At 39.4% G+C, this 17,322-nt stretch overlaps 1 non-coding gene across 1 annotated transcript; it reads left to right on the top strand.

The window, feature by feature from the left end:
- The first annotated feature begins 453 nt into the window (after positions 1-453).
- On the top strand, positions 454-560 carry LOC127090299 (small nucleolar RNA R71). The gene has a single exon (XR_007791822.1). It is a non-coding gene; the product is annotated as a small nucleolar RNA R71 (small nucleolar RNA).
- The last annotated feature ends 16,762 nt before the right edge of the window (positions 561-17,322 follow it).

The following is a 17,322-nucleotide window of genomic DNA, read 5'->3' on the forward strand; positions in this document are numbered from 1 at the left end:
GAGAAGTTCGGGTGATTCCTCAATCCAGGGTTATAGGTATTCGAGTATGGGTTCCCTTGGGTGTAGTTCACTTGCTCAGAGTGGGTTTCGTTTAATAGACTGCATTATGCCGATTGGTGTCCTTTGGTCCCACATATCTCACAATCCGACGAAACTGCGGCTACAGTATTCGGGTTTATGCACATATGCTCGACCTTAAGGGCTAATGCGTCCATTTTAGCTTGCATCATGTCTATAGAGCTTAGTTCATGCACTCCTCCTTGGGCTTCCTTCTTCTCAACTGTCGCTCGTTCGACTCCCCATGATTGATGGTTTTGAGCCATATCTTCGATGAGGGCACTAGCTTCAGGATAAGGTTTGTTCATCAGAGCGCCGCCTGCGGCAGCGTCGATGGTCATTTTTGTGTTGTAATGAAGTCCATTATAGAAGGTTTGAATGATTAACCAATTTTCTAAACCATGATGTGGGCATGCTCGTAACAACTCTTTATATCTCTCCCAAGCTTCGAATAGCGATTCTCCTTGGTTTTGGGTAAATCTAGTTATATGGTTTCGAAGAACGGCGGTCTTACTCAGGGGAAAATATCTAGCAAGAAAAACTCTGCTAAGGTTATCCCAAGTCGTAATGGAATTGGGTGGAAGGGAATCTAACCATGATAGGGCTTTATCTCTGAGGGAAAAAGGAAATAATCGTAAACGTATTGCCTCAGGAGAAGCGCCATTGGTTTTAAAAGTGTCTGCTAATTGAAGAAATATTTTTAAATGTTGGTTTGGGTTCTCAGTAGCGAGACCTGCGAATTGTCTTTGTTGCACTAGTTGTAACAGGGATGGTTTAAGTTCAAAATTATTAGCTGGGATGGTTGGGTTTACTATACTAGAACTAGGTTCTTCATTAGATGGTTGAGCGAAATCTTTAAGAGGTCTTTGGTTTTGATCTTCGGCCATAGCTCTCTTAATTCTATGAAAGAATAAACGTGCACAAGCGTAACCTTCAGGCTCCGCCAGAGGGTATACTAAGCTTAAACTTCCGGTGCTGCGAATTCTTCGCATTGACCGGCGGGAAATAGCCTAAGTCTAAATGATATAACAACAGGAAAATGAAATTTGACGAAATTGGTCCCCGGCAACGGCGCCAAAAACTTGATGCGGTGTTTCGCAAGTATACGAACGCGTCATCGTAATATAAAAGATTGTCGAATCCACAGAGACCAAGTGTCAATCTATCGTTATCTATTGTTATGGTGTTTATCAAAGGCAATCAAAATAAGTGTTTTTGGAGTGTGCAATGAAAAGTAAAGTGTTGAATAAAGATTAATTAATAAAGACAGGGTCGAATGTAATTCACGTTATCAATTAATAATCCAAGTACTTGCTAATAGAGCTACTTATGGGCAGTGTTTCCTACTTTGAAAAGAACTAATTTAACAGGAACTGTCGCTTTCGCGTATTCAGAACCGAGTTGTACTCCATAATCAAACCCTCTTATTGTCACTTATAAAAAGGCGCGCATTGCGTTAGAGTAGTAAACCTATTTTTAAGAAATATAGTATCTTGACTAAGTTGAAAAGTATTATAACTTGGATTTCTTAACCAAAAGAGGTTCTCACGAACCAGACTCTAAACTTATAAACGCGTCCGAAAATAGTTTTAAAATCTCTTTTCTTCTTAAGTTAAAAACTCCTAATGAACTAAACAAAGCGCTTTCGCTGTTTTTGAAATAGTTAAAAACAATTAAGTTTAGATAGACGTTGGACGACTTTCGATCTTACCCAACGGAATTGAAGTGCGGGAAAACTTAAGTTGAAAGTTAAAATAGCCCTTAAGTGTTTCTACGAACAATTGTACGGATTATCGGTTCAATTACGATTCTTACATTCTAACCTTATAGATTTAGTTAGACATGGTAAAGTAAAAGTGCATTAATTTAAATAAAAATAGTGCGAGTGCGAGAAATAAATAAAGTAAAGCGAGTGCGAGGAAATAAATAATTTAAAGCGAGTGCGAGGAAATAAATAATTTAAAGCGAGTGCGAGGAAATAAATAATTTAAAGCGAGTGCGAGAAAATAAATAAGATAAAGACAAGTAATAAAAACCTGCTCCAATCGGAGGGTTGAATAAATTGCAAAGCAGAAATGAAAATGGCGGCAGGATTAACTTCCTTCCAAAGTGCTCCAAACTCGATTACAAACTCTATCATAGACTTGATTGCACAATTGGGGTAACACTCCAATGCGAAGCGGTTACCACTTTATAATACTGAATATATGCCTAAGCGAAACAAAGTTGCCCTGAGTTTGCCTCTTCTCTAAGTTTGGATGATTGTAAAAGTGATTTCGAGTTTCTATTTATAAGCAAGTAAAAAGATAGAAATGACAAGGATGCCCTTCAAGTTGAAAATGGGAGGGAAAACTTTTCCTCTTGTGGCGCCCGCCACAAGGCCAATCTGAGGCGCCTTAGTGGAAGTAATGGGGAACGTGGAAGTTGAGGGAAGTTGAGCTTGGACATGTCATGGGAGGGTTTATGGCGCCAACCATGGGGTAGGCCACAAGTACAAAATGCTGAATTTTAGAGTTTTTAGCTCTTTTTCACTCCTTTTCTCGATCGGGGCTCCGATTAAAGTAAAAACCTGAAAACAAAGGAAAACATAGCAAAAACACAACAAAATAACAATAAAACAACTAGAATGCATGTGAAATCGGAGTCGAAAATACGGTAAATTTCAATGTTATCAAAGTACAACAGTGAGAGCCTGCCGGGGATTGAAGAATCCAACGCTCGGACCAGCTCTGCAGGGATAAGATACCAAATTCCAACTGTTGAGGAAAAACATCCGCGATCATTTGATGGGGACCTTAAGGAAATGCCTCGAGTGTACCTGTTCTAAATAGACGATCCAAAGCACTTAAAATTTACAGCAATTTTCAATGTTTTTTAAGCACGTACCTGTAAAGCTCTTATGTTTCATGATGCAATGTTTATCAAAAATTCGGACGTCATTTTTGCAAACAAAACAGTAAAATGAAAATGAACACGGAGATGTACTGAATAGCATGATTTTATTGATTGAGTGGCCTCTGAATAGGCATTTACATCAAGAAGCAATCCCTGGAAAGAGGTAATTTCACAACAGATAAAAACAGAAATTAATCTAATGGCAATGTGAAATGGATTTCTATCAGGTTCCAATTCTGCTATGATTCTCTCGTCTTCAAGATCCTCCAGATAATCAGCTTTCCGAAAAAGGTGATTGGACTGTTTCCTATCCTTCGGAAGAGATTATCGACACAAGATGATATTCAGAACTACTCAGAACGCATCCATTCGCTTAATCCCTAACTTTTTCCTGGATCACCCTTTCGGGTTTTCAATCCACCGGGATACCCATTTTTGCCTAAGTTGCCCTTTCAGGTTTTCAACTTACCGGGTGTACAATCTTTTCATTTTTTAATCCCTAACTTTTGCCCGAACCTTTTTCATTTTCTTGGTTCGCCGGGATGCCCATTTTTTTGCCTGGACTATTCTTTTTATCGTCCAGCGGGTCTATTTTATGCGAAGTATTTTTTAACTGCGTCTGAGTTCACAGGAGAAGTGAAGTTTTCACCATCCATAGTTGCAAGCATTAAGGATCCACCATCAAAAACCTTGGTGACAATATACGGTCCATCACAGTTAGGAGTCCACTTGCCCCTGTGATCTGTCTGAGGAGGAAGGATCCTTTTCAACACCAAATCTTCGACTTGGAAGCATCGAGGACGCACTTTCTGATCAAAGGCTCTCTTCATCCGACTCTGATACAATTGCCCATGACAAATGGCTGCCATTCGCTTCTCTTCGATAAGACTCAACTCATTGAACCTTGTCTGAATCCATTCAGCTTCGTCTAACTTGACATCCAACATGACTCTTAGAGAAGGAATCTCCACTTCAACAGGTAGGACTACTTCCATACCATACACAAGGGAATAAGGGGTTGCTCCGGTCGATGTACATACTGAAGTACGATATCCATGCAAGGCGAATGGTAGCATCTCATGCCAATCTCTGTACGTAACGACCATCTTCTGCACAATATTCTTTATGTTCTTATTTGCTGCCTCAACAACACCGTTCATCTTAGGACGATAAGGAGAAGAGTTGTGATGTTGAATGTTGAAGTTCTTGCACAACTCTTTCATCATTTTGTTATTGAGATTAGAACCATTATCAATAATGATTCTTTCGGGAATCCTATAACGACAAATGATTTCTTTCTTGATGAATCGGGCAACCACATGTCTGGTGACCTTCGCAAATGACGCTGCTTCGACCCACTTGGTGAAATAGTCGATGGCAACAAGGATGAAGCGATGCCCATTAGAAGCAGTCGACTCAATCTTTCCAATCATATCAATGCCCCACATAGCAAACGGCCACGACGAAGACATCACATTCAGAGGATTTGGCGGCACATGCACCTTATCAGCATAAATCTGGCATTTATGACACTTCCGAGCATATTTGAAACAATCAGATTCCATGGTCATCCAGTAATAACCCGCTCTCAACAATTTCTTAGCCATTGCATGTCCACCGGCATGAGTACCAAAGGAGCCTTCATGAACTTCCTGCATTAACATGTCTGCTTCGTGTCTATCCACGCATCTGAGCAAAACCATGTCGAAGTTCCTCTTATACAACACATCGTCTTTGTTCAAGAAGAAACTGCCTGCCAATCTTCTCAAAGTCTTTCTATCATTGTTGGATGCCCCTACAGGGTACTCTTGATTCTTCAGAAAGCACTTGATGTCGTGGTACCGGGCTTGTCATCAACTACCAGTTCAGCAGCAAACACATACGCGGCCCTATCAAGGCGCATAACATTGATTATGGGAGCATAGTTCCACCGAATCACCTTGATCATGGAGGACAAAGTAGAAAGAGCATCTGCCATCTGGTTCTCATCACGAGGTATATGATACATCCCTACTGTTGTGAAGAAAGTCAATAGTCTTCTCGTGTAGTCTCTGTAGGGGACCAGATTAGGCTGGAGAGTATTCCAATCACCATTCACTTGATTGATCACTAGAGCTGAATCTCCGAAGATGTCCAGAGTCTTGATTCTCAAATCAATGGCTTGCTCGATACCCAAGATACAGGCTTCATACTCAGCTTCATTATTGGTGCACTCAAAAGTCAGACGAGCGGTGAAAGGCATCTGGGCACCTTTCGGAGTGGTAATGACAACACCAATTCCACTTCCTTTGGCATTGACGGCCCCGTCAAACATTAAAGTCCACTTTTCATCTGGATCAGGTCCCTCCTCAACAACTGGCTCTTCACAATTTTTCATCTTGAGGAACATGATGTCTTTATCCGGAAAATCAAACTTCATCGGCTCATAATCATCAATCGGCTGCTGAGCAAGATAGTCTGACAGAATACTCCCTTTGATGGCTTTCTGGGATGTATACTGGATGTCGTACTCTGTCAGTACCATTTGCCAATGAGCAACCCTTCCAGTGAGAGCTGGCTTCTCAAATATATACTTGACCGGATCCATTTTGGAGATCAGTAAGGTTGTGTGAGTCAGCATGTATTGTCTCAATCTCTTAGCAGCCCATGCAAGTGCACAACATGTCTTTTCAAGCATTGAGTATCTCGACTCGCAATCTGTGATTTTGTTACTCAGGTAGTAGATGGCATGCTCTTTCCTACCTGTCTCATCGTGTTGACCGAGAACACAACCCATGGAATTATCGAGTACTATCAAATACATAATCAGCGGTCTCCCTGGGACTGGAGGCATAAGGATAGGAGGATTCTGCAAATACTCTTTTATTTATTCGAAGGCCCTTTGGCAATCATCATTCCACCAGATGGCCTGATCTTTTTTCAACAATTTGAATATTGGCTCACACGTGGCTGTTAGGTGAGAGATGAACCTTGCAATGTAGTTCAACCTTCCTAAGAAACCACAGACTTGTTTTTCTGTTCTTGGCTCAGGCATTTCTTGTATCGCTTTCACTTTGGCCGGATCCACCTCAATCCCTTTTTCACTAACAATAAAACCCAGCAGTTTTCCAGATCTCACCCCGAAAGTACACTTGTTCGTATTAAGCCTCAACTTGAATTTCCTCAAACGCTCAAACAGTTTCTGCAAATTCACCAGATGTTCTTCTTCCGTCTGAGATTTGGCAATCTTATCATCAACACAAACCTCAATTTCATGATGAATCATATCATGGAAAAGAGTTACCATAGCTCGTTGATATGTCGCCCCAGCATTTTTCAGACCAAACGACATCACCTTGTAGCAGAAGGTGCCCCATGGGGTTATGAAAGTTGTCTTCTCCATGTCTTCAGGTGCCATCTTAATTTGATTATAGCCAGAAAATCCATCCATGAAGGAGAATACCGAGAACTGAGCTGTGTTATCCACCAAAACATCGATGTGAGGTAATGGGAAATCATCTTTAGGACTAACTCTGTTCAGATCCCGGTAGTCGACACACATCCATACCTTCCCATCTTTCTTAGATACTGGAACGATATTTCTAACAGCGGAGTCTTCAACTTCAACACCTCCTTGACTAATTTGACTTCTCCTTCAACCATGTTAACATTTGCTCTGTCATGCTGCGGCATAGGATTGTTGACAACATTAGGAGCTGGCGCAAAGGTAATGGCCTTTGAATCAATAAGGTCCTAAACTACATGCTTAAAAGCTTTGCAATTCTCAATAGTGTGGCCAGGTTCCCCAGAGTGGAAATTACACCTAGCATTGGCGTCATAACCCACTGGAAGCCTGCCAACGGGAGGAGCCAAAGTGCGTAACTGCACAAGTTGCAAATGTTGAAGGTTGGGAAGCAACTGGGCATACGACATCGGAAGAGTGTCGAAACGCCTGTCCATCATACTCTGTCTCTGTTGATAAGCAGGTCTGTTACCCTGTCGTTGTTGGTATTGATTTTGTTGACGTTGAGGTTGTTGTTGTTGCACTGGTGCTGCAGCCGGAATGGTTACTGCTGCAACATAAGGTTGTTGATGGTAATTCTGAAAGTTATTCCTCCGGTTACCCCTGTTCTGATAAGAAGATATGGCATTTGCATCCCCTTCTCTCCTCTTCTGTCCTCATAAGAACTGCTTCTTTGACCCCGAAGATGATCCAACCCCATTTTGGATCTTACATGTCTTCAAGTAGTTCTCCACCCTCTCACCGGTAAAGACCACATCAGCAAAATTCGAGGCGTTGCAACCCACCAGACGCTCCAAATAAGATCCAGGCAGTGTGTTCATAAACATGTTGGCCATCTCTTTTTCCAACATCAGAGGCTGAACACGGGAAGCCAACTCTCTCCAGTGTTGAGCATACTCTTTGAAGCACTCGTTACTCTTGAGAGACAGATTCTGGAGCTGAGTCCTGTCAGGTGCCATATCCGCATTATACTGATATTGCTTCACAAAGGCCTCAACCAAGTCTCTCCAGCAGCGAATATGGGCTCTGTCCAGCCTCATATACCACTCCAAGGATGCCCCAGCTAGGCTGTCCTAGAAGAAGTACATGAGCAGCTTCTCATCATCAGAATACGCGATCATCTTGCGGAAGTAAGATTGTACATGAGTCTTCGGGCAAGAGTTGCCATTGTACTTATCAAACACGGGGACTTTGAATTTTGGCGGAACTCTCACGCCTGGGACCAGCCCCAAGTCAGCAACATCCACACCAAGAGCATTCTGCCCTTCCACAGCTTTCAACCTCTCTTCCAGTCTCCGAAACATAGGGTCCATACCATGGCCCATGCCAAAGTCCTCCTGAAGTAGGGGGAATTGATCCTCCTGATCATCATGGATGGGTTGTTGACCAAGGTTGCCATGTGGGATTGGGATAGGCCCCGGTCCATTGGGTCCATTAGCCTCTCCAGCGGGAGGATCAACCATAACCTCCGATTGAGTAGTAGGGGGATTCCCCTATACCAACAATTTAATCTCCTGCTGTCCCTGAGCCACTCCTTGGACCACTTCCATGAACTGATTCATGCGAATCCTCATCTCAGCGAGCTCTGCTTGTAAACCTTCCATTGCTCTATGTTGATTCCTTCGGGTACCGTATCGGTGAATGCCTGAGTCAGCTATCCTAATAATGGAATACCAAACAAGATGAGAACACTGCGGCGGTAGCTGTTATGCAAGACATGCTAATGAATATGCAAATGCAATGACATGTTTATCAATTTCAAAGGGTATCCTACCCCTTGATTCCGGTCTCACATTAGATAAACAGTGTAAGAAAACCCCAACTAGAATCAAGAAGAAGATATAAACCCATAGGAATATATAAACATGATGCATGCAATGCTTATGATTTAATTTTTATATCAGAGGAACTTTAGAGTCTTATTTGCAAATTTTTGAAAATATTAAACGTTTATCACATACGGAAATATCACGTCAATTAATATTTGGAAATGTTTTTACGCCAAAGAAGTACAGTCTTGGTAACCAAATACAATACAAGAGAGAAGGAAAATTAACATCCTATGGATCCCTAGAAGCAATCGTTCAAAGCCCTCGAGACCGGCAGATAAGCTGCACGAAGCCTCTTCACCTCCCTCTCATAGGCTGCCTCCATATCTGCCTTCTCTTTGGCGAGTCGATCATACTTCCTCTTCTAAAACTTGGAAGACTGAGGAAGTCGAGAAGTCAATATGTCACCAGGATCATTAATAACCTGGTGTTCAAGGAACTCTATCAAAGCATCCTTCTCTCTGATCTGTTGAAGCAACTCCTCTCGTTCACGGATCCAAGCACGCGAACGGTCTTCGTCTCTCAACTCCTTTACTCCTTGGCTAGGGAGGGTTGAAGGCCCAGTCACAACCAAAGGTGTGGGTCTTGGATACTCATAAGGCATGAGGTACTCGGAAGCTCTCCTCCTAACCCAAGAGGTATAGGGTTCCAAAGCGATACAGTTCTTCGGACCTAGCTCCTTCCTTCCTTTCTTATGGATCGTGCGCCAAGCACGGACCATCCTGCCCTTCAAGCCTTGGGGATCTTTACCCTTCTGAAAGAACACACCCTATAACAGAATGTTATTGGGTTTATCCTTTAGGGGGAACCCAAGCTGACGACGTGCCAAAATAGGGTTGTAGTTAGTTCCATCGCATGTACCAAGAAGAGGTACATTGGAGAATTCACCACAAGAGTCGATAATCTGCACACCATCATATACACGGTTGTACCAAAAGATATCATCATTAGTGAGAGACATAAGTCTCGTGGACCACCGTAGACATCCTTTGTTCTCCTTGAAGGCGAGCGTCTGAGGCAAGTGCGAAATACACCACTTGTACAACAGAGGCAAACAACACACAATGGTACCACCTCCCTTTGCATTCCTCATATGTAAAGAGAAATAAGTGTCACCCAACAGAGTAGGAACGGGATTAAGAGTAGAGAAAATCCTAATGGCGTTCACATCCACAAACTTGTCGATGTTGGGGAATAACACTAGCCCATAGATGAGAAGTACAAATATGGCCTCAAAGGCGTCCTCACTCATGGCCTTCCTAAACATAGTAGCTTGATCAATGAGGAAATCAGACGGGAGACCTTGAATTCCACCTTTGGTAGTCATATAAGCACCAATAATAGATTCATCTATACGCAACAGATCAACAATCTCTTGAGAAGAAGGAACTCTCTCCAAGCCACTGAACGGCAACTGGTCTAGGATAGGTATGCCCACAAGATAGGCATACTCCTCAAGCGTGGGCAAAAGCTGGAAATCCGGAAAAGTGAAGCAACGGTACAAGGGATCATAGAACTGCACCAACACACTCATTAAACCTTCATCCACTTGAGTAGCCAGAATAGACAGAAGCTTCCCATGACGAGCCTTAAATTCCAAGGGATGTAATACATAGGATGTCAAACTCCTTAACTCTTTCAAGTCGGGTTGTCTGAAACTGTACTTCTTCGTATTCCTTCTTTGCTTATCCATGTCTAATAATTTGCAAATAAACCTCTTAAGTTCCTTGAAAATTTTCTCATTGTTGATGATATGGATGTGTATGAATGCATGAATGCATGGATGCAACAATCACACTCAAGGATCAAGAAAATCACACCACACAAAGGTCATGGGATGGATTAAGTCATCCTTAATATCAATCATCCATTTTGGTGGATTATGGTTTACACCTTATCAACACCCAAGTTCCATTGATATTAAGGATACACAAGAACGGATCAACCACGAATCAAGGGTCTGTTGCGAGTCGCGAGCATGGAGTCTTGGTTAAGAACCACCCAAAGGGAGTGTACTATGGTTAAACCTGACAATCATGTTCTACAAGAGGTTCCCATAGTCATCATCCCATCTTTCGGATATTATCAGATAAACGACTACTCATATTCCAAAAATATTCTCAAGAGAGACTCTTATGAGTGTAGTATCGTGTAACAATCGTATCAAATCTTACACTTGAACGATCTTCGCACTACATCCTAAAAATAGGCCAAGATGGGCGTGGTAAACTAAGGTCCTTGGCTTCTAAGGCATATATTGGAAAGAGTAATGCCTAACCACGACTACTCGTGTGACATTATTGATCCCAACATAACCTCCACCAAGTGAATGGGCTTGCAAGTCAACTTGCTAAGGAATAACTCCACACAAGTCAACAAGACTATGCCATTCTCCTATCCTAAGTGCATTCGTGTTCGGGTATAAAACTCATCTCACGAAGATCACCAAGCATACAAGCAATTGATATATCAAGCAATTCATACATTACAAACAATACAGTCATCCCAAATTTGCACAAAAATGTGTCACAAAGCAATATACCATACAATACAACAAATATGAAAAGTAGGCAAAACCCACTAGGCAAATGATATTCCCCAGCAGAGTCGCCACTTTTCTGTAACGGGGTATTCGTTACCATTAGAGATATTGACTAAATCCAAGGTAAACCATACAAGTCGAGTCGCCACCGCACTTCTATTTATCCAAAGGAATGGTTAGGAAGCGAACAAAAACCTAAAAGTTTTATCGAATCAAAAAACTAGTAAAAATGTCAGAGATCTGGGTAAAGGGGTTGGTTATGCAATGGGAAGGTTTTAAGCACCCAAAACATCCTAGGTACTCCTAGGGAGCCCTTTTCATAAGTGTTGTTCCAGTCTAAAGGGTGTAGGTATATCTAAAGTACTATTTACTAAAAGGAAGGTTAAAAGAAAATGACTCGTAAGGATGTCGCATCCACTGCCTACGTATCTCATCTGAGTATGAGAATCATAGTCTTTGTAGCTCGTTTATCTATGGGTTAAAGAGAAGTGTGCTCGGTAAGACGTCGCGTCTTATGCCTACGTATCTCACCTGGAATGAGAATCAGAGCAAAACGTAGTTCGGCTAAATAAGGGTTAAGGATTTCCATCTGAACATGGACTTACAAAAGAGGACACCAGCTGTGTCAAAGGAGGGTGGGCAGTGTGTTCAACATCCTAGCAGTAGGTGTCGCAGCTCGCTGAATCGAGTCTTAGGCAGTTACCTCTTTGCAATAGAACGGACTGACATGCCACAAGATCAGAGACACACGAAAGGTCTAAAAGTGTGGAAGCTCTGCTCTAGAGTTGTCATGCAGTATGGAACTACGTGTTAGGATTTACAAATGGGAACATTTACCTAATGTTAGCATGCAAAGAATAAGGGAATTCTACCTATGTTATCATACAAAGGGTTCTACCTAATGGGTGCTACCTAAACGGAACAAGAGTCGACAGATGGAGCGCGGAGAGGAGTTATGGATTAGGGTAGATGGCGATGCCTGAGGCAATCGACTTACAAGAGAAATGGCGATGCACGAAGCAATCGACTTACAAAAGGATGGATGAATACGTGCTGGTTCTGTTAAGTTTTGAAAATGATTACTCGATGTTGGATCGAGCTTTTGATCTTGTTTTGAAATGGTTATCGGATGTTTTGTATTAACAGATGAATAAAGAATGAAATAATAAATATTATACACTTCATGGGAGAGGGGTACATTTGTTATGAATGGGGATGGTTCATGGCAACCAAACAATAAGAATATATGCCTCATACATCATACAAGTAGGCAACAGTTATCAAACACTAAGATGAGTAAACAAGTGTATAATCAAATCAAAGAATCAAATAATGGAGCATTAAACAATGCATGGAAGTATGAACATGTTAAACAATCAAGCAATAGTAAGCATGGATGAAAGAAACAAGTGTAACAAATAATAGATGAATCAGACAGATGAAAAGAAATGCACAAAAGGGTTCACTGAATAATTTAATCAGGAAATGAGGCGAGGATCAAATAAAATCAAGATGAAAGGCCTCTAATACATGGCATATGAGATGAACAAGGGAGGATCAAAAGATCTCTCTAATTGCCATAAGCAATCCCTAAGTCAAACATCGATCATAAAGAAGTCAACTGAACATTCAAGTCAACTTAAAAAATACGAAATAAATAGCAAATTAATCAATAAAATTATGAAAAATTAAACTAAATGAAGTGGCGTCAGGGCATCATCATCCCCCAAAAATATTTTAAAAATAACGAAAATTGGTACATAAATTAATTAAAATAAAACCGAGGTCAAACCAAAAGTCAATTAATGAGACTATGTTAGAAATAAATCAAGAATAAATAGTAAATTAATCAAGAAAATTATGAAAAGTTAAACTAAATAAGGTGGGGTCAGGACATCATCATCCCCCAAAAAGATTTTAAAAATAATGAAAATTGGCACGTGAATTAATTAAAACAAAACATAGGTCAAACCAAAAGTCAATTAATAAGACTAGGTTAGAAATAAATCAAGACTAAATAGTAAATTAATCAAGAAAATTATGAAAAATTAAACTAAATAAGGTGGGGTCAGGACATTATCATCCCCCAAAAAGATTTTAAAAATAACGAAAATTGGTACGTGAATTAATTAAAATAAAACAGAAGTCAAATTAATAAGACTTGGTTAGAAATAAATCAAGAATAAATAGTACATTAATCAAGAAAATTATGAAAAATTAAACTATATAAGGTGGGGTCAGGAAATCATTATCCCCCAAAAATATTTTAAAAACAATGAAAATTGGCACGTAAATTAATTAAAACAAAACATAGGTCAAACCAAAAGTTAATTAATAAGACTAGGTTAGAAATAAATCAATAATAAATTGAAAATGTGAAATAAAATTCCAAGAAAAGGTCAGGTTGACCATGAGACAGTGCTCAACCTTCATCCCAAAAATCAAATGCTAACAATAATTTTAAGTCATAAAAATAAAATCAATAAAAAACGTGTGTTAAAATGGACCAGTTAGAATAAATAATTAAAATAAAATATTAATATAAAAAAATATGAAAATAAAAATTATATAAAATTAAATAAAATGTTAAGAAAGGTGAAAAATATTTTTGGGTAATTTTATGGACGAAGAAAATATTTTAAATAAGAAAAAGAAATATGAACATGGAAGGATTAATGGTGATGAACATGGTAAGCAAGCGTAGATATATCAAAACATGGTCATGGAAGAGATGATTACCTAATGGAAAATAGAAGTGGAATGGAATCTGATATGTGATGAAGCTTTGCCTCCTTACCACGAAATTCCAATGCTCCTTTAGGGTTAGGGTTTCAGCTTCTTAAATAGAGTGGATTAGGTGTTCTCATGAGCTTTTTAATAAGTGATTTATCCATAAGAATAAAAGTGTGAAGTGAGGTGTAAAATGTTGTTATTTTGGGCCAAACTTAAGTGAATGGATGTCCAATGCATGACCAAAAGAGGTAAAAAACGTGACTGGTTTGTGCAACATGCTTAGAAAATCTGATTGGGCCAGCCAGGCCCAAAATCTGCCTAGAAAATCAAGTCATGGTGCCCACTTTAAATGAATGTATCTCTCAAACCATGGATCCAAATTAGATGATTCCAAAAGTATGTGAAAGAGGCCATGGCAAGGTACAATTGTTGCGAAGAAAGTATTTTCAAATAATGCCTTGAAGTGCAAGAAAACTGGCCAAGAAGTCTTGACAAATTTTGAAGATTTTGGACTTAGAAATTTTTCTAAGTGTCCTAAAAAAATGTCTCACTTTGACTAAGCATAACTTTCTCAATTCTAATCTAAATGGAGCAAACTTTATATCTCTAGAAAGCTTGGAACAAGAGGAACAACTTTCATGTTGGAGAAATTTTCAAATGGAGATTTTATCTTGATGCAAAATGGGCTTAAAGTGAGTGCAACGATCATGAAAACTTGCCCTAAATGGAAAGTCAACCATTTCCAAATTAAGTAACTTTTCCAATTCCTGATTAAATGATGAATCCATGATCCAACCTTGATCAAATTTCACATGTAGGATCCCCTAGGCATGAATTTTGAGATTCCACTCTCAAAATGTCAGGAGTTGACTTTTCTGGCCCCATAGTTGACTTTTCCCAAACTGTCTGATTCCCGATTCCATTGATCAATTGAAGCACTTCTAGCTCAAATAAAGAGCTGATTTTTTGTATGTAGACCCTTATGGACATATGGAGGGCCATGGAAAAGAGTTTCACCCAAAGAATCAGAAATAAACTGATTTTATACCAAACCCTAGTTTTAGGGCAAAATGATCAGGAACTGATTGCATTGATTGCCAATGGATCTTTCTGAGATAATTGTGGATCTTCCTAGGCAAAGATGCCTCTCTAATCATGACATGGATGAGCTCCTCTACTTACATTCAAACATTGTCTGTTGCAGGTAGCCATGAAACCCTAATTTCTGATTAAATCCAGATGAACACTCTGATAGCTTTGAATCCTTCACTGATGAACTGAGGACCATAATAAGATACTTGGACCCCCCTAAGACACTTGAGACTTGTATAATTAGAAAATGAAGTCCAATTCTCAATCTTGCTTTGTGTGGTCTCCTTCTGTTAAGGAGTGATCGATCAAAACCTGATCTCCATGTCACTAATGCAGTATGCAATGAGTATGACCTAATATGATGCTAATGAAGTGTAAAACATAATCCCATGCTTCCATGAAAAATGAAGGGTAAATTTTGGGGTATTACATCACCCACATAACATTTTTTATATACCTGAACTTAGGTTTAGTCTCATCTCTATCTAAATTATGTCACACAGATAATTATAACATTTCATTCTTACACAATTCCGGTTACATTCAGGATATGTCTACCAAGCAAATGATTGGACAAGTGACTCATCATAATAATCTTTGCATCCTTCACAAAGTCCCTATCCACAATTCCACACATCCTAATACATGCAACTTTACTAGTTTTAAATATTCTAATAATGTAGATTATGCCTTGTGGCACCATCACTTAGGACATCCCTCAACTAAGGTTTTAAATACTATGTCACATAATTTTTCCATTATCAAATACAATAATAATTCTCTTTTCCACACTTGCCATTTAGCTAAACAATGTAGGCTTCCTTTTTGTACAGGTAATTCTATTTCTTCTCATTGCTTTGATTGAGTGCATATGGATATATAGGGTCCTATATCTGTTTCTTCTTTGGATGGTTTTCAATATTTTTTTAACTATTGTTGATGATTTCACACGTTATACTTAGACTTTTCTCATGTCTCATATATCTGAAACTAGACTTCATATTAAAAACTTAATCAAAGGATATAGGGACAAACTAGATCCTAGAGCCACAAAGTGCTTATTATTAGGTTTTCCCATGGGCATCAAAGGATATCTCCTTTTTGATCTCAATAACGGATCCATCTTTACTTCCAGAAACTGTGTTTTCTATGAAAACATCTTTCCATACATAGCTCATCCCCCTAATCACAACAATACTGCACCTATCCTACACACTGACCAATCCACCATCTCTTTCCTTTTTGATCACCTTACATCCATAAACCTTCCCGTCAATCTTGAACACATACCTAACAATGAACAAACTCAACATACTTCTCAATATTCCCCTGATTCCCCCACTCCTCAACATCCTCTCCTACCAATGAGCACACCCAACATACTGATCACACACATACTTCTGATCCTAACAATTCTCCTGACATCAATACTATTAGGAAGTCCACTAGACACAAATTTGCCTCTGCATATTTGAATGACTTTATTTGCCATGCATCTCACACACCTATTCTTTATGATATTTCCAAATACATTTCATATCATCATATTTCCCATGCATATTATTCTTTCATTTATGCTGTCAACACTGCATGTGATCTTGTTACTTATAAGCAAGTTAGTGTTCATCCTTATTGGATCAAGGCCATGAATGCTAAAATTCAAGCCTTAACAAACAACCACACATGGAGTTTCACCACTTTACCACCAGGTAAGAAAGCTATAAGTTGTAAAGGTGTCTATAAGCATTCAGATGGCACACTAGAAAGACATAAAGCAAGGTTAGTTGCTAAAGGATTCAACCAAATTCAAGGTATTGACTTCTTTGATACATTTTCTCCTGTTACAAAGCTCACAATGCAAGATTACTACTTGCCATTGCCTCTTCTTTAAATTTATATCTTCATTAACTTGATGTGCCCAATGCCTTTCTTCATGGAGATTTATATGAGGAAGTCTACATGTCTTTACCCAAAGACATTACACCTTCTTATCCAAATCAAGTATGCAAACTTCTCAAATCCATCTATGGATTAAAGCAATCAAGTAAACAATGGTTTGAGAAGTTATCCAAGATTTTACTAACAAACAATTTCAAACAATGCTCTTCTGATCACTCAATATTCATACATCAATCTAATGAGCACTTTGCTGTATTGCTGAAATATGTTGATGATCTTCTCATTGCAGGGAATAATATGGACATCATAAATAACACAAAGCATACATTACAACATCATTTCCACATTAAGGATCTTGACACATTGAATTACTTCTTAGGTCTGGAAGTGGCAAGAAGAAAATCTGGCATTAACATTTGTCAATGCAAATCCACTCTTGATCTCCTTTCATATACTGGTTTACTAGGCTATAAACCTGCCACTACTCCCATGGCTCGTGAAACTAGATTGTAGACCACCGAGTACATTCCTCTGTAAGATCCTACCAAGTACAGAAGGCTTGTTGGACAACTCATTTATTTACTCAACACCAGGCCTGACATCTCATATTCAGCTTAACAACTCAGTCAACACATGAGTCATCCTAGTGATCTTCACTATCATTCAGCTCTTCGCGTGCTTCAATATCTCAAGTCTTCCCCAGGCCATGGTTTATTCTTTCCTAGCAATTCTTCTATGCAACTTAAAGCCTTCTCAGACTCGGATTGGGTAAC

This window comes from Lathyrus oleraceus, chromosome 5 (assembly GCF_024323335.1).
Source record: "Lathyrus oleraceus cultivar Zhongwan6 chromosome 5, CAAS_Psat_ZW6_1.0, whole genome shotgun sequence".
In the NCBI taxonomy this organism is placed as follows: domain Eukaryota; kingdom Viridiplantae; phylum Streptophyta; class Magnoliopsida; order Fabales; family Fabaceae; genus Lathyrus; species Lathyrus oleraceus.